At 43.6% G+C, this 22,574-nt stretch overlaps 1 protein-coding gene across 6 annotated transcripts in view; it reads left to right on the top strand.

The window, feature by feature from the left end:
• Positions 1–5,898: 5,898 nt before the first annotated feature.
• Positions 5,899–22,574, top strand: part of SGSM3 (small G protein signaling modulator 3) — a 52,091-nt gene continuing 35,415 nt past the window's right edge. For 5 of the 6 annotated variants that reach the window (XM_047867828.1, XM_047867830.1, XM_047867832.1 and 2 more), the window contains exon 1: positions 5,899–6,019. The gene's annotated coding sequence lies outside the window, so the exon portion shown is untranslated. Of the gene's footprint in view, positions 6,020–6,765; positions 6,813–22,574 lie in introns of all 6 variants that reach the window. The other variant, XM_047867829.1, reaches the window with a different exon arrangement.

The raw sequence follows: 22,574 nt of genomic DNA on the forward strand, positions 1-22,574 counted from the left end.
GTTTATTATTCCTCCTGTGTGAATCTTGGGATGTTTGAAACTGCTAGGTCTGGTAAAAGGAGTTAACTCATTGGGCTCTGATCAGGCATTCTATCTACTTCCTTCTCTAGTATGGACCACCAAAGAGAAAGCAGCTCCTATCAATGTATCTGTAGTCTTGAGAACTTATTTATGTTATACACCAGACACACTGGGGATACTGGGTACCATGAATTTTTTTTTTTTATTAAAATTTTTTTAATGTTTATTTTGAGGGAGAGAGAGACTGTGTGAGCAGGGAAGGGGCAGGGAGAGAGGGAGGCACAGAATCTGAAGCAGGTTCCAGGCTCTGAGCTGACAGTATGGAGCCTGCGTGAGATTCTCTCCTACCCTCTGCCCCTCCCCTCCACCTCAAAAATAAATAAACATTTAAAAATAAATACATTTCCTCCTGAAAAATAAATGGCGGTCTTGTGATGACAGACTTCTGATCTCTAATAATTGGTGGTTTGTCTGGTTTTTCTTACTGGGTTATTTGGGTGGGTTTTGTTTGTTTTTTTTCTTTCAGAGAGTGTGCAAACGGGGGAGAGGGGCAGAAGGAGAGAGAGAATCTTAAGGCTCCACGCTCAGCACAGCTGGACACGGAGCTTGATCCCATAACCCTGAGATTGTGACCTGAACCAAAATGAAGAGTCGGAAGCTCAACGTACTGAGCCAGCCAGGTGTCCTGCCCATTTGACATTTTTTAAAGACTTTATTTTTTAATTAATTTTTTTAAAGTAATCTTTACACCCAACATAGGGCTTGAACTTACCACTCCCAAGATCAAGCGTCATATGCTCCACCGACTGAGCCAGCCAGGCTTCCCCGTTTAACATTTTAATTAAGGGCATTTGGGTGGGCTGCAGGTTGGCTAAGAAGAGAACACTCGTGCCTTCTTGAAGATTATATTGAATTCAGTTAACCAGTGATCTAAACTCCAGGGTCTGAACTATCCAAAAATCAGGATCTGGGCAGACTGTGGGATAACCAGCTTCTGTTCAGCTGCAGTCAGACACCTAGGTACTGCTCTCTTCCCCTGGCTGATGGTAGATTTCATTTGATAACCAGGAGAGCTTCCTGTCCTTAAGTAAAAGCACAGAGGTTAGGTGCCTCCAGAATGGTGATGTAAATCCCGGATAGATGTGAGGACTAGCTGACTGAAATTGCATAGCATAGGATCTGACCTAAGGTACTCAGGAAGCACCATTTTCATTTTTTGAGCCTGGGAGAGAGTTTGCCAACCAGTCAGGGAGCAGGCTAAATTTTAAGGAGGATGCTGTTGGTTTGGTGTGCCTGCCATGGAAGTGAGTACATCCTGAACTTGAACCAACCAAAGAATGAGGAATGAGCCAGCATAAAAAATAAGGGAGCGCCTGGGTGGCTGGGTTGGTTGGGTGTCAAACTCATTACTTCAGCTCAGGCTGTGATCTCACAGTCGTAAGATTGAGCTCCGAGTCAGGCTCCATGCTAAACATGGAGCCTGCTTGGGATTCTCTCCTACTTCCCCCCCCCCCCCCCCCCCGTCTTTCCCCTACTTGCTCGCACATCCTCTCTCTCTCAAAATAAATAAGCATATAAATAAATGAAGTTGGGACACCTGGCTGACTCAGTTGATGAAGCATATGACTCTTGATTCCAGGACCACAAGTTCAAGCCCCACATTGAGCATACAGCTTACTTGAAAGAAAGTAAAAAGTTGGAAAAAAAATGGGGCGCCTGGGTGGCGCAGTCGGTTGAGCGTCCGACTTCAGCCAGGTCACGATCTCGTGGTCCGTGAGTTCGAGCCCCGCGTCGGGTTCTGGGCTGATGGCTCGGAGCCTGGAGCCTGTTTCCGATTCTGTGTCTCCCTCTCTCTCTGCCCCTCCCCCGTTCATGCTCTGTCTCTGTCCCAAAAATAAATAAATGTTGAAACAAAAAAAAAAAAAGTTGGAGAAAAAAAAAAAAGCCTGGAAAGCTATATAATGAAATAATGTGTGGTTTCTTGGGTAATGAATTTAAGGTAGTTTTTATTTTCTTTCAGCTCTTGTGTATTTTTTCAAGTTTTTAATGCAATTTTTATTTAAGCTAAATTTTAGAATAGTTTTAGATTGCAAAGATGGTACAGAATTCCCATATACCCCATACTTGATGTCCCTTATTCACATCTTACATTAGTATGGCACAATTAACCAATATCGATACATTATCAAATAAAGTCCTTAGTTTTTTCACTTGTTTTTGTTTTTAATTTTTATTTATTTTGAGAGAGAGAGAGCAGAGGAGGGAGAGAGAGAGGGAGAGAGAGAATCCCAAGCAGGCTCTGCGCTGTCAGTACTGAGCTCAACACAGGGCTTTAAGCCATAAACCATGAAATCATGACCTGAACCGAAATCAAGAGTTGGACGCTCAACCAACTGAGCCACCCAGGCCCTCCATCAAATAAAGTCCTTAGTTTTTAGCTAATTCCTTTTTTTGTCCCAGGATCCCAACTAGGACAAATTACATTAAGTCATTATAACACTTTTTAAGTACTGGAATTCATATACGTTACTTACAACGTATGTTCTTTATCAGAGATGTGGTCTAACTGACACAAAATTTAGCTCTAATTTAGCTGATCTGGAACAAAACTAGGAGTCAAGGCAGAATTTGGTTTTCCATTCTGGATCTGGTGTGACTTTATTCTTCATTAAGTGCAGAGAAAATTCTCTGTGTACAGAGAAATTCTTAGAGGCCAAATTTCTGGGGAAAATGGAGTAAGTGGTGAGTATGGGTGGTAATTTTTACCTTCATGAAAAGTCCAAACTCAGGAAGAAACTGATCTGCGTTTCTGGCCCAGATTTCAAGATGAGCACTTCAGAGGACATGATGATCTATAGGAAAATACTTGGGACAAAAGGTCAAATGAAATGAGGGTTTTTGGGTGGATGAAAACAAGAGGCCCTCTCTCTCTGCTCATAAACAATGCCCTTTGGCCTTACAAAACCATATATGACCTGCCCGTTCGGATTCCAATGCCTTACTTGGTATTGCATGTTCAGTTACTTTTACTGGGCCCTCCTCCTGTATAGTGGTCCAGAAACTGTGATTAGGTAACATCCCAGGCCAAGCTGGAGTGGAAAGAGTTTGAAGAGATCCTTGCAAACTACTGCAGACCCCCTTGTCCCTAATCCCCACAGGGGGTTGCTAAGAAATAAGGTCCAGCAGAATAGTGGTTTCAAGAGGCCACATGTGAGATCAGGAGGGAAACAGAGACCAGGAATGCCTCGAGTTCGTTTCCATCCACGAATGATGCAGCCTTTCACTGGGTGGCTCTAACTTCCTGAGAAGTCTAAAACCATGGCTTTAAAAAAACTTTTTTTTTCAACGTTTATTTATTTTTGGGACAGAGAGAGACAGAGCATGAACGGGGGAGGGGCAGAGAGAGAGGGAGACACAGAATCGGAAACAGGCTCCAGGCTCTGAGCCATCAGCCCAGAGCCCGACGCGGGGCTCGAACTCACGGACCGCGAGATCATGACATGGCTGAAATCGGACGCTTAACCGACTGTGCCACCCAGGCGCCCCTAAAACCATGGCTTTAAATGCTAATTGTTAACTAATAATTTAGCTTCAAACTTTAAAAAGTTATAATTAGGATAGTGCTGGTTGTGAGAGCACACGCCAAATGTATTTAAAATACATAAAGTAGGAGCACCTGGCTGGCTCAGTCGGTGGAGCATGTGACTCTTGATTTCAGGGTTGTGAGTTTGAGCCCCACGTTGGAGGGAGAGATTAGTTAAAAGTAAAATCTTTAAAAAAATAAAATATACATAAAGCAGAAATGCAAACATAATGAACAGATCTCAAAGGGATTCATTCCATAGTTCCTTAAACAGCTAAGTTGCTCATTTTATTTTTTAAGTGGTTTCCATGCTCAGCAGGGAGTCCAGCACAGGGCTTTGAACTTGGGACCCTGAGATCAAGACCTGAGCCAAGATCAAGAGTCAGTCACTTAATCAACTGAGCCTCTCAGGTACCCCTCATTTCTTCCAAGAAAGAAAAGAGTCAAATCATACTTCACATTTAGAAAGCATTTCTTTGGTAATAACTTGGAGGAAATAAGTATTTAAACAATATTTTGTTTCTGATCCAGATTTCATAATTTAACACATTTTTTTCAGTGCCCTGCTGTGTCCTGGGAATACAGTAGTGGACAAGCCAGTCTGCCCTTCTGGAGCTTTGGTTCCAGTATAAGAAGCAGAACTACACAAAGTGCTGAATGGCTCCTCAATAATGGGACATATACAGTTTAACATTTGAACACACCTAAAGTTCATCAAGCACCACTGAGAAAAGGTGCTCTTGGGATGTAACTTCAACAAATCCACACTACTTCCTTTGTTTTTATCATCTTGTAATCTACCCTTCAGCATGACGCAGATGCTGTTTTTCTCACCGGCTCGGTGCTTGGCCGAATTTCTTCAATACACCTGGCTCCATCCACCCTTCCTGTGGCACAAATTGAGAAGGGCTTTGCCTTGAGTGGCATTCTAGGAAGCTTTTAATAAAGTGGCATTTTTTCAGGGCACCTGGGTGGCTCAGTTGGTTAAGCATCGAACTCTTAATTTTGGTTCAGGTCAGGATCTTGTGTTTCATGAGATCGAGCCCCGAGTCAGGCCCTGCGCTGTCAGCACTTACGAAATATAACCCTTGCGAGTTGTGACATGGTATGTTACCACAACCAAAAAGTCTGGAATCCATTGCTCTAAGGCAATGGGTTTCAGAGGGTTTAGTTTAGTTGGTTTAAGAAAGCAGAATTTGAAAGAGTGGTGTGGTTGGAAGGATAGTGAATTTGGCCCCAGAAACTGGGTTCAGAGCTCTGCAACTTATTAGTTTGACCAGGTACTATGTAAAATTCAAATGGTGAAATTCATCCAGCTTTCACAAGGATGTTGTAAGTAACATGAAATTGCTTTGCAAAGTGAGCATAATACAGTGAGGTCAGGACTGAGACAGGCTTGTAGTGCGTGTAGATTTCACCTATGGTTCCATCCATCGACCCAAGCATCACCCCCTTGGAACACCATTAGTCACCCATGCGTAGGTTAATAAGCAGCTCTAAAACGAAATTTATCTCTAAAACGAAATTAGGGTGAAATTTCTAGGAATACTATTTCTGAAATACTATTGTTTGTTTCAGGATAGAATCTGATGTCTGCTAGGACCTGGGTATCAAATGGAGGTGGGCCTGCTACCCTCCTGGACTGTTCATTTGTACTGTGCTTTAACATTTCCTCCAACAGCATCTAGTTCTCATAACCATAAATTCACATTCTCATCTTATGGATGAGCTAAGTGTTAGCGCTGTTGAGTGACTCAAACGCAGGCTTCTGACTACACCCGCTGCATTACATATCCCCGGAGAGTGAATTTCTCTGGCATGCCCTCAACCAAATTTCTTCCAATTTGTGGCTCTTTCCAGGGCTTGTGAATTGTGTAAGAGTGGATCAGGCTGGTCTAGGGCTGGTTCTGTACACTTGTGAAGAAGGCACTTAAATATTTAGAAAACGGACATCAAGTAAAGGCCGCTCCTCTCCAACGTCCAGCCGTCCCTATCCCGCATCCCGACTGCTGGTCCACTTCATGTTGCCCTGAGCGCCTCGGACTGCAGTGCGGACGGAAGGCCAGTGGGTATCGCTGAGCTAAAAGTGGGCTTCTAAGGTCGTCTGTGCCCCAGCCCGCCGGGGAACCAGAGCTCGGCTCGGAAAGGAGGCTCGCGTGCTGGGTCAGTGAGCGCGCGGACCCCAGCTCCGCCACAGCCCAGCCGACCCAGACGACTACAGCCCCCACCATGCCCCGCGGCCCCCGCACCCCTCCCAACCCCTTCGCCTCGGCCCAGTGCGCGTGCGCGGTGGCGCCGCCGAGCGCTGACTGGGTCCCAGCTGCAGAGCCGCGGAGACGCGAGCCTGACCCGCGTTGGCACTGAGGTGGCGGGGACTGGCGGCGGCTGGACAGCTGGACATCCCGCGCCGCGCAGGTGAGTGCGGAGGGAGAGGTCGGCGGAGACTCGCTGTGTCTGCGGGGCCCGGCGCCCACACCTGCCCCCCCCACGGTGAGGGTGCGGGGGCGACTGTGGACAGACCGACTGACGGACCGACTGACAGGCAGACGGGGCCGACGAGGGGAGAAGGACTGGCCGAGGCCGGGGAGAGCGGCGGGGCCGGACCTCGCAGGTGCCCGCGTTGGATGGGGGCTCTGGGCGCGGGCTCTCGCGGTGCGGGTGCCGGGCCTGCGGGGCGGCGGCTGGGCTCGGACCCGGAGCCGCTGCGCCCCCGCGTCCCTCCTCTGGGCGGGGGCGGCCTCCGAGCCCCGCCAGCGGGAACAGGGCCGCCGGCGCCAGAGCCTCGGTGCCGTGGAGGCTCGAGCCCGTATACATCCCCCTCAGCAGAAACCGCAACTCAGCCCGGGAACCCTTTTTTTTTTTTTTTTAAAGCTGCCTTGGGCACATTTAAACTGCCAGCTCTTCCTTGGCTTGAACTTGTGACTTTCCGTCGAAGATTCAGGTCCGGGGTCAGGACACAGGCTCAGATCGAGGCTGAGACTCGTTACACACCGTCATGTGTTTGTATTTTAACATTGGGGAAACTGAGGCATGTGTTAGCCAGGATCACCCAGCGTGGTTAGGATCGGAATTCCGAGAATTATACTTAGTTTAATGAACCAGGATGCTATTTATATGGAGGGGAAAAAAAGGTGTTCTAAAGTTTTTTTTTTCTGTGACAGGTGACTGCCTTATTTTCCAGTATCTTCTGCTGCAAGTGAAATCTGTGGTGGGTTACTGGCTTTTTGGTGGGTTATTGGAGGTGCCCTGGAATATTCTTTACCCTTCTTTCTTATTCTTTCTTGGTAAATTCAAGTTCCTAATGAGACCCAGATTCACAAAAACTGAGTTTTCAACCTTGACTTGATTACTTGTAGCTTTTGTGGTTATGTTTGTGATTAAGTTTGTTGATACACATGTATTTCCTACTTCTCTTCTTCCTCATCTTCTTTTCCCTATCTTCCAGTTTTCTCCGAACTCCAATCGGTAGTTATATCGTCTTTGTTTTCTAGATTTATTTCTGTTCTCCATGATTAATTTGTAATTGATTTTGAATGGAGGTCAGTATCTTTCTTGTCTTCCAGTAATCCCGGGTAGATGTAGCCTCAACATCACTAAAATTGTCACAGTAGCCTGCACTTGAGTCCTCTTCCCTGTGTCCCTTTTTAAGCATGGAGATGTGTGATCTGGTTGAGAGGGGAGGGGGGTGAGGTGTTTCTGTTGATCCGGTAATGAGTTAACAGGTGAACGTGAGCGGAGCATTAACTTCAGTTAGTGTATGCGCTGCCGCGGCAAGCACCAGAGCATCAACTTTAAAAGGCTGTGAACAATACTTGCTTAAAGATTTTCAAAAAGCATACTACTCTTGTGAATTTGGAAACTTGTCAGGTTGACGGAAAAGTTGGTGAACTGGAATAGCACCTGACAGAAAGGAGTCTGACATTAGGGTGAAATATTGAGACAGGAACTCTGGAGAAACCATCCCTTTTATCATACAGCCATCTATCTGTGCCTGGGGTGGATGCCGGGAACACCTTGTTGGCTTAGGAAGTTAAACAATGTCCTGTGTGTTTGTGTTTTCAGTTTCTCTCTTCTTAGTGCTCAGTGAGTTTTGGCAGGAGCCCAGAATCTTGTGCATTTGATGATTTAACGTCAGTTTCATTGGCTTGTTCTCCAGATTGTGTCTATTTCCTCAGCTGGTGACATCACTAATTTTCCACAGCAGCCATTCACGAGCGCATGCAGACTGTCACAAGGAAGTGGAATAGCACAGAGGGTGGTACACAAAGAAGTCAGGATCTTGTTTCCTTGCCATCATACATATTTTTAAAAATGTTTACTTATTTATTTATTTTGAGAGAGAGTGTGTGTGTGCATGCTTGCATGTGAGTGGGGGGGGGGGGGAGGAGAGAGAGAGAGAGAGATTGAGAGAGAGAATCCCAAGCAGGTTCCATGCCACCAGCGCAGAGCTTGACCCAGGGCTCCAACCCATGAACCGTGATCATGACCTGAGCCGAAATCAAGTGTCGGACGCTCAACTGGCTGAGCCATCACATAGTAACACATAGACTGAGATAGGAAATCCGGACTGAAGCACAAGCTATGCAAGAGGGTTTAGAACATCAGAGACCAGGCTTCTTTCTGCATACAATAATAATCATCAATACCATTTATTGGATTTCTTCTGTTTGCCAAGTGCTGTAATTGTCACAGTGAGGTGTAGGTATTACCAATCTCTCTTTTTTTTAAATTTTGTTTCTTGTAAACGTTTATTTATTTTTTGAGAGAGACAGAGCGCAAGCTGTGGAGAGGCAGAGAGAGAGGTGAGAGAAATTCTGTGTTCAGCACAGAGCCTGATGCAAGGCTCCAACTCATGAACTATGAGATCATGACCTGAGCTGAAGTTGGTTGCTTAACCAACTGAGACACCCGGGTGCCCCCATTCTCTTTTTATGTGTGTCAAGTTGAAGTACAGAGGTTAAGTGATTTGCCTATAGACATTGTAAGTAACAGATTCACATTCAAGCCTATCTGACTCTGCCATCTCTGCTCTTTTTATTTTATTTTTTATTTTTTTTAATGTTTATTCATTTTTGAGAGAGCACGAGTGGGGGAGGGGCAGAGAGAGGGAGACACAGAACTTGAAGTGGGCTCCAGGCTCTGCGCTGTCAGCACAGAGTCTGACGTGGGGCTTGAACCCACGAACCGTGAGATCATTACCTGAGCCAAAGTCAGAAACCCAACCCACTGAGCCACCCGGGTGCCCCATCTGCTCTTTCTAATTGTGCTCTACTACCTTACAAAAAAAATAAGTTCAAATCTTGCTTATTCTTAAAAAAATATAAAACCTTCCTGTGATCACATTTCTTCTTTGAACTACTTCCATTTCTCTTCTTTTCCTTTCTGGGCTTGTTCTTGAAGGGCAAACACTATGCCCGTCATTTCCTTGGACTCCTTGGTTCATTGCAGTCTGGCTCCCACTGTCTACTCTGTTGAAATGTTTTCGTGAGCTCCACTCAGCTATTTATTGAGTATCTGCTCCACCATCTTCTAGACATATAAAGAGATTAAGACATGGTTCTTGCCCTGAGGGAGTTAGGGACTAATGAGGGAAGAAAAAGAATTGTATACATGTCAACATGATGTGTTAAACTACTGACCAAGCAATCTTTGCTCTTGGGAGTTGGGGGAAGAATACTTCACTGAGAAAGTGACTCTGGACTGCCACCAGAGAGAAACTCTAAATTGTTCCATGCTGTCAGGACTGCATGATTAGGTGTAGACTTTTAGGAGAAGCTGTATCTTGCCAGTGAGAGATGATACAGTCGAAATAGAGTCTGACAGTCCTGGGAACTGAGCCTCAATTTCTTTTTTGTAATACCTGCCTACAGTGTAAGCTCCATGAGAGTAGGGCCTCTGTCTTTTTCACCACTTCCCCCTAGGTAATCACTAAGTATCTGTTGAATGAATACTTCATCGGATGTGGTATTCAGAACACGGTAGTACTCTGAGTAGTACTGTATGACAAATAACAAAGCTTACTTTTAGTGTGGCTTAGGAACTGATTTTGAAGACACCATTATTTGGATAGTATCCATATAATTATCTCTCCTTTTCGAACATTTAGCCTCATTGATGGTCTTAATTCATAAATGAGAAATGTTTATTTATTTATTTTTTTGGTGGACACAGTTAACTGCATCTTCTAACATTATGCCTCTCTCTCGGTTATAAACACATTCCTACATTTTCTAAGTGTGATGCAGGTTTGGTATGTAGAGTTTTTTTCTCTGCTAATGTGAATTGTTTTGGAGAAGTTAACTTCTTTGGCATTATTAAGTAACTTTGTCAATAAGAGTAACATTAGAAATGAGATTCAGGGGACACCTGGGTGACTCAGTTAAGCATCTGACTTCGGCTCAGGTCATGATCGCATGATTTGTGAGTTCAAGCCCCGCATCGGGCTCTCTGCTGTCAGCACAGAGGCCGCTTCTGATCCTCTGTCCCCGACCCCCACTCTGCCCCTCCCCTGCTCATGTGCTCCCTTGCGCGCGCATGCGCGCTCTCTCTCTCTCTCTCTCTCTCTCTCTCAATAAATAAATAAATAAATAAATAAACAAACATTAGAAGTGAGATTGAGGGGCGCCTGGCTGGCTCAGTCGGTGGGACATGTGACTCTTTATCTCGGGGTTGTAAGTTCGAGCCCCATGTTAGATATAGAGGTTACTTAAGAATAAAATCTTTAGGGGCGCCTGGGTGGCGCAGTCGGTTAAGCGTCCGACTTCAGCCAGGTCACGATCTCACGGTCCGCGAGTTCGAGCCCCGCGTCGGGCTCTGGGCTGATGGCTCAGAGCCTGGAGCCTGTTTCCGATTCTGTGTCTCCCTCTCTCTCTGCCCCTCCCCTGTTCATGCTCTGTCTCTCTCTGTCCCCCCCCCAAAAAAATAAATAAACGTTGAAAAAAAAATTTAAAAAAAGAATAAAATCTTTAAAAAAGCAAAAAAAAAAATTATATTGAAAGCACTAATCAGAAGGCTTACCCTTGGTAAGGGGCTGATTTCCAATAGAGGTAAGAGACTTTTCTTCCTTAACAAAATAATATGAATATTCCTGGTCTTCTCTAGAGATCTGATTAGCCTTCTAGCTAACATTCTAAAGACGTGTATCAACAGTTCATTTCCTTCTTCTTGTGTTTGAGTTTCGTTTGTAAATATCCTTAATTTGTGTGACTTGAAGTTAGGGTTAAAGTCCAAATACCACTTTTTTTTTCCCCCTCCACTTTCAAAGTGTATGGAGTATAGTAATTAGGAACACTTACAATGAAGTTCAAATTCTGCTCTTCCATGTTAAACTTTGAAAACTTAACACAAGTGATGTAACTTCCCAATGCCTCATTTTGCTCATTTGTAAAATTGGGATACCTACTACTGCTACCATCATAGTAACAGCTAATATTTGTTGGGTGTTTATTATATACTCAGCACAGTTCTAAGAGTTTTACTTGTATTACCTCGGTCTTCATAATCACAATTGTTAGAATTATGCCCACTTAAGGTGAGGAAACAGTCACAAGCTAAGTAACTTGTTCAAGGTCTCAGAAATAAGTGATGGAGTCAGGATTTGAACCTGGGTAGTCAGACTCCAGAGTTCGTGCTCATAATCTTCTACTTCATAGGGTTGTTTTGAAATAATCTATGTAAATAAATAAAAATAATAATCTATGTAATAAAATAATCTGTGAAATGTGACTCTGATAGGCAGTCAGCAAGTGTTGGCTACTATAGTTAGCTTTGAGTTTATAAAGTGTTTCACATACATTTTCTTATTTGGTTGCTGCAGGTACAACAAAGTGTTGTTGTGACCACCACCTTCTTACAGATAGGAACTGAGGCAGAGTTCGGTCACTTGCGCAAGGTCATACAGCAAGTGTGGGGGGCTATACCTTGGCTTTCCTCCTCCTCTACACCTGGATTCTTACGTTGGATTTGAGATGTCACATTTTGAGAGAATTTAGTGAACATAAGTTGTTTCAGCCTGCCCAGCATCCAGTGTAGGTTTTTCAGGGAATAGCAGCTCAGTTTTGCTTTGAGGAAACAGTCCATCCCTGACCTAGTAGGTGGGTACGTGACCCAGGTTAGGCCAATAGACGTTAGGCAAATAGATGTATTCCTCTTTTCATTTGAATGTTAGGTTGAGTGACACAGTGACAAGCTTCCTTCATCACAACCAGGGATTAATTCCTAATATGTGGATACTGGAACTGCTCTGTATTTGTTCCCAAAGACCTGATTCTTTAGCTTTTCCTCAGTTCTGTGCTCTACCTCCTATCCTTCCAATAAATCTTATGTTACATAATGTAAGTTACCCAAAGTCAGTTTTTCTGGCTTGCAGTTGAGACTCCCTTAACTTACCATTACAAAGCATAAGGCCATGTCACTTAGAAAAGAGTTAAGACAACTGGTTAACTTTAACCTGAAGAGAAGAGAAATCTGAGAGAAGACTTGAAGACTGTCTTCAAATATTTGAAGCATGTAGTGTACAAAGTGTCCCTAAAAAGGAATAAAGACTAGACATTACTAGGAAACAGATTTCTGTGCTATTAGAGTCTAAAAGAGCTATTTGAGGATGGATGGGCTGTCTGGTCTATGGAGGTAAATCAAGGCACTAACATTGTTCAAGCCGGGGCACCTGACTGGCTCAGTTGGTACACCATGCAACTCTTGATCCCAGGGTCATGAGTTCAAGCCACACATTGGACTTAGAGCTTACTTTAAATAAATAAGTAAGTAAATGAAAAAAAATTAAAATAGTTCAAGCCAAGACAAGTTGCTCACTTGGGAGGAGTAATAGGGGTATAATAATCTAATGGGTTGTACTAAATGACCTATAAAGTTCTCTGCAATTATGAGAAAATTCTTTTTTTTTTTTTTTAAGTTTTTAAGTTTTTTATTTTGAGAGAGCGAGAGAGCATGAGCGGGGGAGGGACAGAGAGAGAGAGAAAGAGGGAATCTCAATCAGGCTCCATGCTGTCAGCACAGAGCCCAACATGGGGCTTGAAATCACCAATCATGAGATCATGACCTGAGCCGAAATCAAGAGTCAGATATTTAACCAACTGAGCCACCTAGGTGCCCCTAAGGAAATTATTTTCTAATTTTTTTCATGTTTATTTATTTTTGAGAGAGAGCATGAGCAGGGGAGGGGCAGAGAGAGAGGGAAACAGAATCCGAAGCAGGCTCCAGGCTCAGAGCTGTTAGCACAGAGCCCAGTGTGGGGCTTGAACTCACAAACTGTTAAATCAGAACTTGAGCCAAAGTCGGACGCTCAACCAGTTGAGCCATCCAGGTGCCCCACAATATAGTTTCTTATTTATTTTTTTTAATTACTTGTTTCCCCTCTAGAATGCCAGATTCTAGAAACAAAGGATTTTTATCTGTTTTGAGCACTATGGTATCCTTATCCATTGTAGCATGGTGCCTGGCACATAATAGGCACTCAATAAATATATATTGAATGTATGAATGTTTCCTCCATGCAAAATCACCATTCATTCTGCTTTGTATTCTAGGAACATAGCTCATTCTGTCAACTTTGGATCTTTTCAGTTAGTTGCTTTCCTTATTCTCTGGTGCCTTTTTCGTTTCCTCTTTTCTTTGTATCATAGCACTTTAAGACTAGAAGTCTGAGATCATCCCCTTCACAAGGACTAGAGATCCCAATATCATACAACTCATTAATGACAGAAATAGGGTGAAGGTGGTGGTTGACAGTTAATCTTCTTATTAAACTGTAGTGCCCCTAAATCTTGCTTAGGTCAGGCCCTTATAGAGCCTAGCACAATGTATTCATGTCCCTCAATGAATTATTAAGTCAATAAATAAATATGTGTCTCCTTTATGAAGGCTGTTCCATATCTACCTGTATTTATCTCTTTATTTCTTTGAACTTCGATAATATTTGTAGTTTGTTCTCTTATTTTTGACTGGCCTTGTCTTGTTTACCATTTCATGTGTGTATATTTGCCTGGTCAATGAAATTGTGATCCCATAAACAAGAGGCCTAACTACAAATCCCAGTGCTGTGGGACACCTGGGTGGCTCAGTTGGTTGAGCATCTGATTCTTGGTTTCAGCTTGGGTCTTGGGATCGAGCTCCATGTCAGGCTTCATGCTCAGTGTGGAGCCTGCTTGGGATTCTCTCTCTCACTCTGCCCCTCTGGCTCTGTGCTTCTCTCTTCATGTGCTCTCACTCTCTCTCCCTCTGCAGGAAAAAAAAAAAGAAAGAAAGAAAGAAAGAAAAAAATACCCAGTCCTGGGAGGCAGTATAATAGTGAAATACTACACAGTAGAATTTTCTGTAATGATGGAAATGTTTTTGTGTGATTGTTAACATTTTTTTTAAATCTTTTTTTTTTTTTAACATTTATTCATTTTTGAGACAGAAGGAGACAGAGCATGAATGGGGGAAGGTCAGAGAGAGAGGGAGACACAGAATCTGAAACAGGCTCCAGGTTCTGAGCTGTCAGCACAGAGACCGACGCGGGGCTCGAACTCACGGACCGCGAGATCATGACCTGAGCCGAAGTCGGACGCCCAACCGACGGAGCCACCCAGGCGCCCCGTTAACATTTTTCTTTATGCAGTGTGTGTGTGTGTGTGTGTGTGTGTGTGTGTGTGTGTGTGAGAGAGAGAGAGAGAGAGAGAGAGAGAGAGAGAGAGAGAGAGAGAAAGTGTGTGTGTGTGAGAGAGAGACTCAGAGAGAGAGAGAGATTAAATAATTACATTTATCCTCATTACTCAAAAGTAATCAGTAAACATTTGGGCATTCATTTCTTTTTTTTCTTAAGTTTATATATTTATTTTTTAGTAATTTCTACACCCAACTTGGGGCTTGAACTCACAACCCCAAGATCAGGAGTCACATGCTCTTCCAACTAAGCCAGCCAGGCACTCCTGGGCATTCATTTCATTATTCATTCATTAATTGTAAATTTTCCAGTTTTTCCACGGTGAGTATCTATGACTTTTATAACCAAAAAAAAATATTAGTGGATTTGTGTGAGTGGGGTTTTTTTGGTGTGTGTGATTTATTTTTGTTTTGTGATTCAAGAATAGGTAGAAAATGCTATAGGGGAGCCTGGGTGGCTCAGTCAGTTAAACGTCTGACTTCGGCTCAGGTCATGATCTTGTCCCACATCAGGCTCTGTGCTGACAGTTCGGAGTCTGAAGCCTGCTTCAGATTCTTTGTCTCCCTCTCTCTCTGCCCCTACCCTGCTCATGTTCTGTCTCTCTCTCTCTCTCTCTCAAAAATAAATAAACACTGGGGCGCCTGGGTGGCTCAGTCGGTTAAGCGTCCGACTTCGGCTCAGGTCATGATCTTGCGGTCCGTGAGTTCAAGCCCCACGTCGGGCTCTGTGCTGACTGCTCAGAACCTGGGGCCTGTTTCAGATTCTGTGTCTCCCTCTCTCTGTGACCCTCCCCCGTTCATGCTCTGTCTCTCCCTGTCTCAAAAATAAATAAAACGTTAAAAAAATTTTTTTTTAATAAAAAAAAAAAATAAAATAAAAAAATAAATAAACACTAAAAAAATTTTAGAAAATGCTATAGGCAAATAAACAGGATAGTAAACTTTGGAAGTGAATTAAAGTTCATTTTTTAAAATAGATGTATGTTGCAGAATGCATGTGTATTTTATAAATATGTATATTCTTTAAAAGTTGCTGCAGCTTTTATTTTTGTAAGTTATATTTTCTTTTCACATTAATTCACATAATATAAGCACATTATATTCATCCATATTAAGAAGAACCAAGTGCTTAGGAAAAAGTTACAGGAAAATTTTACTAATCGATGTAAGCCATTAGGAAAAGCACAAGTATTTTAACAACACAAGATATTGCATTTAAGAACTAGAAAGCACAAACTAAAATATTATATTAATTTATTATACAAAATTTAAAAGGTAAATCTGGAAGCTCACTGACACAATAAAAAATTCCAAATTACTTTGATAAAATGAATGGTTATGACCTAATGAAGGGACCTAGAATTTATAGATTTTCCACTTGGCCACTATGGCCAGAAAGACCAACAAATGTGTGAGGCATTGTTCGGAAATGTTTTGGAAACAAAACAAAATAATATTACATCCTTTATTTTATTTTAAACTGAGATGGTTCTGAATACTTTGTGTTTTTGTGGTAGAATAATAGAGTCCTTTAATTTCTAGAAAAGGACAAATAATAAGCATGAAAGATCACCCTTATTGCTACCTAACATTGTATATAAATTACTATGTAATTTATTAAATTACATTAACAATTGTTATTTGACATTATGGATTCATTTGGCCCGCTCTCTATCTGACTAGACTGAAAGCTTCATAAGGCAGGGATTCTGTTTTGTTCACTGTTATCTCCTAGAGTCTAAAATGGGGTCTGACCCATAGTAAGCACTCATTATATTAAATGAAAGGATGATGCCTGCCATGTGAGGTTAAAGTAAAAAGATGAGGTCTGTCAGTTTGAAAAAGGGGTGGGAGGAGACTGAGATTTACAGTGGCATTGTGTCAATCATAGCTGGATGTGTTGGGCACCAGATTTTTAGTTTCTCTATTGCTGTGTAATAGTCACTCCAGAATTTAGTGGCTCAAAAAAACAATTATTTTTATTATCTCTTGCTCAGGAGTTGACTGGGCTCCACTAGGCAATTTTTTTGTTGTTGTTGTTTTTAAGTAAACTCTGGGGCACCTGGGTGGCTCAGTGGTTAAGTGCGTGACTCTTGATTTCAGCTTAGGTCATGACCTCATGGTTGTGCGATCAAGCCCCATGCTGGGCTCCAAGCTGGGCGTGGAGCCTGCTGAAGATCCTCTCTCTCTCTCTCTCTCTCTCTCTGTCTCTCTGTCTCTCTGTCTCTCTCTCTCTGTCTCTTTCCCTCCCTCCCTCTCTCTCTCCCTCTCTCTCTCTCTCTCTCCCCCCCTCTCTCCCCCTCTCCCCCCCTTCCCCCTCCCTCCTCCTCCCTCCTTCCCTCCCTCCCTCCCTCTCCCTCCCTCTCCCTCCCTCTCCCTCCCTCTGCCTCCCCACTCTTCCTTCCCCCCATCCCTCTCTTTCTCTCTCCCTCAAAAAAAGTAAACTATGCACAAGGTGGGGCTCAAACTCACGACCCTGAGATCAAGAGTTGTATGCTCTACCGACTGAGCCAGCCAGGTGCCCCACCACCAGGCAGTTTTTGCACGGGGTATCTCAAGCTATTGCAGTTAGCTGGAGTTGGGGCTGGAGTCATCTGGGAAGTTTCCTCACTCACATGTCTTGGGGTCGATGGTGGCCATCAGCTGGATCTCAGTTGAGGCTGTTGGCCGAAACACCCACACGTGGCCTCTCCATTTGACCTTACCTACCTCACAGCGTGGCAACTGTGTTCCAAGAGCTCCTATTTCAAGGAAATAAGGTAAAAGTGCATGGCATTTTTATGACATATCCCCAGAGGCCACATAGTGTCACTTTCACCATATTCTCTTGGTTGAGGCAGTCACTGAGCTTTGCCTGGGTTCAAAGAGAGGGTACACAGACCCCACTATTCAGTGGAAAGAGTGTCAGTGTCACATTTTAAGAAGAGCATGTGGGATAGGTTATATTGTGGCCCAGCTTTGGAAAATATTGTCCCAATGCTAAGTATATGAAACTGTGCTAGGGGTTCTAAATACTTTTTAAGCACTTGAATCTGCAGGCACTACACCATAATTTACTGATAGGGTAACTGAAGCTATGAGAGATTAAATATTTTACTCAAAGTCCATGTAGCTAAGTGGCAGAACAAGTTGTCAAACCCAGGACTTCCTGCTCTTACTGTACCATGTATATATAAAGTGAATATAGGTTTCTTCACCAAATCTGAAACCACTAAGGAAGGTGTGTTCAGGTAGGTACCTCATAAAACAGGTAATTAGATCAGTCACTCAGCAAACATTTATTAAATCCCTATTAAGTACTAAATGCTGACAAGAATTCACGCTTTAAGGAGCTTCCGGTTTATTAGAGATAAGGTAGACACACTAGTTAAAAATGAGAGAAATGTAAGTACGTAAGTGGCATTTGATAGGTACAAGTAAATGTTGAGAGAAAGGACTGGGGAAAGCCTCACAAAAGTGCCTTTGAGTTGCGCACCGAAAGTTGGATAGGATCTGAACATTCGGAAATGGGAGGTGGCCTTCAAAGCAGGAAACAGTATGAAAACAGAAACAAGATGAGATAGCAGTGAGTGGTCTAGATGGCTGAGGCGTAGGGTACGTGCAGGGAAAGTAAGAGCTGACTCAGAAGGTAGATTGAGGACCACTGAAGAAGATGAGAGAACTCTGTAATTAGTGCTGTGCTTCAGCAAAGATTTAGTGTTTATTTAACGTGAATGGAAAGAGAGTCTGGAGGCACAGAAACCTGTTACAGTGGCCCAGAAAAGTGGGGGTGAGGGTCTGGGTTAAGGCAGTGGAGATAGACATGATTAGACATACTTTTAAATGTAAAATCAATAGACTTTGGAACTGATTCACTTTGAGAATAAGACAAATATAAGAGCCAGAAATTACCCTAAAAGCTTAAGAGTCTGAGTGTCTTAGAAGAAGAAATAGGAAAATCGAAAAGAATCATCTGAGATGGAATAAAAATAGATTCATTTGAGAACCCCAGATTTTGATGTGTAATGATTAAGTCAGCTGAAACCATCCAGCAGGAAGTTGGAAATATCAGGAGCGTTGCTAGGGCTAGAGGTAGAGACTTGTGGCATATCTGTACAGTAGTGACAGCTAAGTCCCCCTTAGCAACAGGAACGGATTCCCCAGTAGGAATCCATTAGGAGTGGATTAAAAAAGAGAAGCGTGATTTGGAGAATGTCTTTTTTGGGGGGTCTGGGGAAGAAGAGGAGTCAGCAAAGAAGCAGTTAAGTAGGGAAGGAAAACCAGTGTGGTCAGTGCCCTGAGAGTCCTAGAACAGTTTCAAGAAACCCAGGTAAGTCAGCAGAGTCAAATGCTGCAGGGAGTTTAAAGAAATGAGGACTCCATATGTGACAAGGAAACCACTGGAGACCTCTGAAAGTCTGGGTGCTGAGAGGAAGCTAAGTGGCAAAAGCTTAAGGAGCAAGTTGACGGAGGAGCAAGTTGATGATTCGACTCTGCCTTTGAAAATGCAGCAGGGAGGCAGAGGAAGGAGAGCTGGAAAGGTAGGAGGTTTGAGTAGGTCCAAGTTGCCTTGTTTGGGTTTGTTGTAATTAAGGATGAGGGTGAACCGAGAGTATGCACTGCACACAAAGCCAGCAGAGAGGAAGACTGGAGATGCAGTTGTGGAAGTGGGTGGAAGGTTATTATGGCTGGAGGACTTAGCCTGTGAAGGAAGCAAGCTGCATCTTCCTCTGGGAGGAAGGTGGAAAGAGAAAATAGTGACAAGATGGGGCAGGTTTTTAAAAAATTTTTTCAAAATATTTATTTTTGAGAGAGAGACAGAGACATTATGAATGGGTGAGGGACAGAGACAGAGGGAGACACAGAATCTAAAGCAGGCTCCAGGCTCTGAGCTGTCAGCACAGAGACCGATGCGGAGCCTGAATTCTTGGACCGTGAGATCATGACCTGAGCCAAAGTCATATGCTCAACTGACTGAGCCACCGAGGCACCCAAAGATGGAGCAGTTTTGACAGGAGGAGGAGGAAGTTGAGGAAGCCTTAGCTGAATGACCTCAGCGTCATTAGAGTGGAAACCAGGTCATCAGCTGGGAGGGAGTGAGTGGCAGCAGAGAACAGTTGGGGGTCTGAAGAAATGGGGAGAAGGCTTGAATGTAGCACTGAAGGGAACATGATAGAAAGCCATTTAGAGATGAATGAAAGTCGCTGAGCAATAGTGAGGATAAATTTCCTGGAGTAACAGCAAAGAGAGCAGTGCGAACTTACCTGGGACTGGATGAGACAAGAATTTCAGTGATTAGTTCAAAATGGTACTGTAGTTCCTACAATGTAGAAGTTAAGTGTGTGGACCTGATTGTTTAAATCAGCAGTATTAAGTATGATATACAAAGAGATAACAAAAAGTAGATTATCTAATGGAAGGTAGGTCCACAAAAAGAAAAAAAAAAGCTGTGGTCTACTTAATGCGAACTTTTACAACAGCAGGACAGCCTCTCATAACATCTCTCCTGGGATTTCTTTTGGTAAATGATGCTGGTCTAAGTGTGGTCCAGTCTGCTGGTTCCCATGTTTTCCCCAAGTTTTTGATTCAATTTTAGGTTTGAATAGTGGAAATTAGAGACTTAGCTTCTGGTCTGGCTGTGTCACCTGTTCACTGTATGGCTTTAAATCAGTCTTTGGACCTGTTTGGCTTCAGTTTCTTTTTTTGGGAAAAACAACAACAACAACAACAAGCGGGACACGAACTCAAAAGATCCTTCTAGTTGTGTCATGCATGACTCTGTCGTTCATGGCTGTGCTAAGTGCCTTTGTCCTGTACCCGGTACTGAAGAAGCTAATGATCTCTAAATATTGGTGCAGATCTGTTGGAGAAATTAATTGCTCTTATAATATGGGAATTCACTCCTGATTTATCTGCTTAATTTGGAATTTTCACAAAGATTGATGTTCCTTTTTTTAATGTTTATTTATTTATTTATTTATTTATTTATTTTAACATTTATTTATTTTTGAGACAGAGAGAGACAAAGCATGAACGGGGGAGGGTCAGAGAGAGGGAGACACAGAATCTGAAACAGGCTCCAGGCTCTGAGCTGTCAGCACAGAGCCCGACGCGGGGCTCGAACTCACAGCCCTCACGGACCGCAAGATCGTGACCTGAGCTGAAGTCGGCCGCTTAACCGACTGAGCCACCCAGGCGCCCCTAATGTTTATTTTTGAGAGAGAGAGAGAGAGACAGCATGAGCTGGGGAGGGGCAGAGAGAGAGGAAGACAGAGGATCCAAAGTGGGCTCTGCGCTGACAGCAGCGAGCCCGATGCGGGGCTCAAACTCATGAACTGTGAGATCATGACCTGAGCTGAAGTCAGACGCTCAACTGACAGAGCCACCCCGGTGCCCCAAAATTGGTGTTTCTTAATCCAGCTGCTTATGTTACGTTTTAACCTGGACTCCACTGGGCTCCATACCCCAAGCCAAGGTGTTTTGTTCTCACACACCCACAAATAGCTTCACGGTTTTCCCTGGAGATTGTGCTGCATAGTTGCCAATGACAGCTGTGCTGGTCAGTGTGGAATAGAGGGACAGCTTAGTACACAGTCCTGGCTCAGTGTGTGACATGGGCAAGATGTTTAACCTTCCTGAGCCCTGGTTTTCTCTGGTTTCTTAGCAGTATGTTAAATGCTCAATAAATACATCATTCCTTCTTTCATTGGTACCTTCTTTCTAATACCTCCATCCACTCACTGCCACAAAGTAAATAGGAGTGGATTACCATACTTTAGAGTTATTATGTAGGTATTTTCATATCTGCAAATGAGAAATTCCCACTATAATTTTATAGTCTGGCCAAATAAGTGACTTAAAGCAGTTTGCTGGGGAGCCTGGGTGGCTCATTTGGTTAAGTGTCCGACTCTTGATTTCAGCTCAGGTCATGATCTCACAGTTGTGAGATCGAGCCCTACATTGGGCCCCTCGCCAAGCATGGAGTCTGCTTGGAATTCTCTCTCTCCCTCCCTGGGCCCCTCTCCACTGGTGCTTATACTCTCTCTCTCGCTCTAAAACAACAACAACAAAAACAGATAAAGCAGTTTGTTGACCTCTATGGTTTAACTATGTGAGAAATAGGAACTTTGCTAACCATCTGTCTTGTTCCTTTTATGTGCCATATGCTCCTATGTTAACAATTTAAATATAAATTTTTCAGGGGCCTTTTTTGACAGCCCTCAAGGGGCTTTATTTCCTCAGAAACTTGTGTCTGCTGTATTTCAGAGCTGCCTGAGTTGCAGGTAGCTAACCATTATTTGTCTGACTTTTACTGGTGAGTGTTTGTTACCCCCGCCCCCTGCCCTTCATAGTGGGACTGAGAGAAGGTTCGAGTAGTACTTTGCTTTTGCTTTCCTTATCACCATCCTGGGTACTGCCAGGCTGTAAATCCTAGGAGAATGTTCCTGGAAGGGACTCAGGGAAGTGACCAGACTGCCTCAGATGATTAATTGTTTTACGGAAAGACCTAGAGTAGCCTAGCATGGGTCAGAAGTCTGCATAGGAGAGCTGCATTTAACTGGAATTGCTGTGTGGATGCTGGGGTGAGGTTCCTATTTCCCTGCTCTGTGTTTCCACAGTCTGTGCTCTGCCTTGCACAGTCGCACCTAACTGTTGCCTAAAAGAGCACCCTCTCTCTCTGGTCACAAAGAAAATATTACGGCAGTCCAGCTGTAAGCCTGTGGGCGCAGGAGTGCAGCTCAAGATAGAACTGATTACCGAAGTCACCACTCTGCTCCTGATGCCAGTTTGGGGGAAGGCAGTTGACAAATGCAGATGAGATAGTGGGTCTTCACCTCACATGTCTTCAGCTCTAAGGGAGATAAAGGGTGAGGTGAATAATAAACATGTTTTCAACAAGGATGATTGAAGTACGGGGCCAAGTTAGAAGATTAGCACCGCCAGCTGCCTTATCGTGGTGTTTGGTGGGGCCCACATTTCAAGACTTTTTTTTTACATACTGAAGAGTAATTGATTTAGCAGCATGCTGTGAGAGAAATCTGGGGGTTCTGAGGTCTGAGAAAAGATGTTCTGGCTGGAGCATGGTGCATGTGCTGAGGGCGAGTGAGAGGTGCATGTTGAGAAATGAGGCTGGAATGGTGAGTGGGACTGCTAGGTCATGCAGGGTCGGACTTTTTCCTAAAGTCAGAAGGAAGCAAAAAGGTTTGAAAGAGAAGGAAATGATCAGTTGCATCTTAAAAGGACCTCTCTGGCTGCAGAGTACAGATGGGGTGTGGGGCACGGGGCCAAGACTGGAGGTAGAGATCCCCAGTTGAGAGACTTGTAAAAA

Source organism: Prionailurus viverrinus, chromosome B4 (assembly GCF_022837055.1).
Source record: "Prionailurus viverrinus isolate Anna chromosome B4, UM_Priviv_1.0, whole genome shotgun sequence".
NCBI classification, from domain to species: domain Eukaryota; kingdom Metazoa; phylum Chordata; class Mammalia; order Carnivora; family Felidae; genus Prionailurus; species Prionailurus viverrinus.